At 36.4% G+C, this 2,337-nt stretch overlaps 1 pseudogene; it reads left to right on the top strand.

Moving 5' to 3' along the window:
- Window positions 1–2,337, top strand: part of LOC107688939 (tight junction protein ZO-1-like) — a 163,070-nt pseudogene that overhangs the window by 114,218 nt on the left and 46,515 nt on the right.

Genomic DNA, 2,337 nt, shown 5'->3' with positions numbered 1-2,337 from the left:
TGGTATTACCGGTGTTGTCACACGTCGATTAACCGGTGGGAAAATTTCCTCACCGTCACAACCCTATCATATACCGTGAAACTGGTATGATTTTGAAAAATACCATGATATAAATTTTTGGTTATACCGCCCAGCACTAAGTTTAGGTTGAAGTTTTAACAAATGTTCAGGGATCTTATACGTGGTCTTGTTGATCACATGACAGATTGAAATGAAGAATCTTGTATGATGAGAGAGTGAAGAATCGCTATTAATAGAGACGTGTGTGTGTGTGTGTGTGTGTGTGTGTGTGAAGTGGTGGATACCCTGCCAGGTGCTGTCTCCGGTCCTGACACCGCTGACAGAGGTCTTGCCACGGGCGTGATTGAGTGGGTGGCACAGTTTCTAGCTAGAGCTACAACCCCCAATCCGTCATGCTTACAGTTTAAACCATGAAACTCACATCTAAACCCTCCGCTTCACCCTGCTGCTGTTTATTTTGCAGTAACAGCCATTATCGCTTGCACACAGATACGTGTGATTAGATTGTGATGGTTTTTCCCAGTGATCTTATGAGCTATAAGAGCACAATTGGTGCGGCGTTGGCGTTGTTGCTGTGACTGTGTGAATCTGCTATTCGTAGCGACTGCATTGCAGAAGCCACGGAGAAATAAATGAATAAATCAGTGCTTGAGCACCTCAGGTGGCTTCGGTGGATGACAGCAGAGACGTTTTCCCAGTCCTTTCTTCTCCTCAAGCCTATAGCATGGGATTGTACCACCTTTGTTGTTTCCTTGTCTGTTACATAACGTGTAGGAAGCTCATTTACACACTATGGAGGATTTCTGAATGCTTTTACGGATGTTAAGCACTGAGACTCCTTCAAAGACATTTCTGAATGTGTGTGTAACCCGCTTGGTTTTAATGAATGCATCCGCATCCTTTAGGCCGGGTGGGAATGGAACCAATTAAACTTGTTGATGGTAATCTAATGATTTGTGTGTTTCTCTATTAATCTCCTTCTTTCTGTTTTTTTCTTTCTCTCAATACAGAGTGCAGCAATGGAGGAGACAGTAATATGGGAACAGCACACTGTAAATCTACACAGGGTGAGAATTTAATCGTCTCTTGATTTGTGTCTGGAATCCCAGTATAAACACTTTTTTGTTTGATCTGTGTAATATCTCTATTCTTAGAAAAAATCTCCCAGAATTAACAGTAGAATCATTCAGATGATATTGTCTTGTTTTTACTTGTCAGTGAATATCTTGGTTATCTTATATTATTTATGATAACAATGTGTTGTATTGTGTTCCATTAACAGATTTTTTCCACTTGTTTTAAAGACCTCGTGAAATGCAAACTCTGACTAGTAAAAGACAGAGTTTGATGTAAACTATTACCTTTTGGCTAAAAAAGGCTTCTACAAAAACTAATTTCAATAGGGAATACCTCAAAACAGGAAACAAACCACTCATTAAACATATTTACAGGATCTTTATGCATAAGTGGGAAAAAAAATCAGGAACAAGACGAAATACACTTTTGTAAGAATTATGAAAAATGTAGCTTCTCAGGTAAATTTATATTGTATGGTTATTTAGAAGTTTTTAATTTGTAATATTTAGGGTTACTCCATAATAAAAGTTGCTAAATGCATTTGGAGGAAAAGCCAAAAATATATATGAAGGCACACAGATAATTTCAATAGGAAATATATCAAAACAAAGAAACCACTTAAACACTTTTATGGGGTCTTTCAGCAAGAACAAGGGATGAAAATCTGCCAATTGAACAAAACAAACAAAAAAAATCACATTGTTGGGGATGTTGTTGGGAGAAGACTTTATCACATTGATTTAAATAGGATAATCTTGTACCATATTGACATAAAAATACAAAGAGAATGAAAATATGTCATTCATTGTTATTAACAACATGAACTGCATTAAACATAAATGTTTCCCAAACTGGCATCTGTAAAGAAACTGTAGGGAGTTCGTAAGTTTAACGAAAAGTGAATAATTAATTATAAACAAAGATTGTAAAATAAAAATAAATAATTTTAAAACAACAACAATCAAAATGGAACACTTAATAAAAAAACATTGAATATTCTATTTGTTTACCTGCATGTCATGTGACAGTTAACCAATATCTAAGAACAGAGAGCATGCAAATGTGTTACAACCCTCTACGCACACCTTGGCAATATAATCGCCATTGGCTAGTCAATTTTTTTTGTTTACTTGCCAGACGGATATACTATTTTACACACACACACACACGTTTACTTAGCTATACACACACACACACGCGTTTACTTAGCTATCTAAATGGGGACATTACATAGACTTC

This window comes from Sinocyclocheilus anshuiensis, unplaced genomic scaffold (assembly GCF_001515605.1).
Source record: "Sinocyclocheilus anshuiensis isolate Anshui unplaced genomic scaffold, SAMN03320099.WGS_v1.1 scaffold1062, whole genome shotgun sequence".
NCBI classification, from domain to species: domain Eukaryota; kingdom Metazoa; phylum Chordata; class Actinopteri; order Cypriniformes; family Cyprinidae; genus Sinocyclocheilus; species Sinocyclocheilus anshuiensis.
Note: the sequence above shows the minus strand (reverse complement) of the source record. Positions and strands in the feature narration are given on the sequence as shown.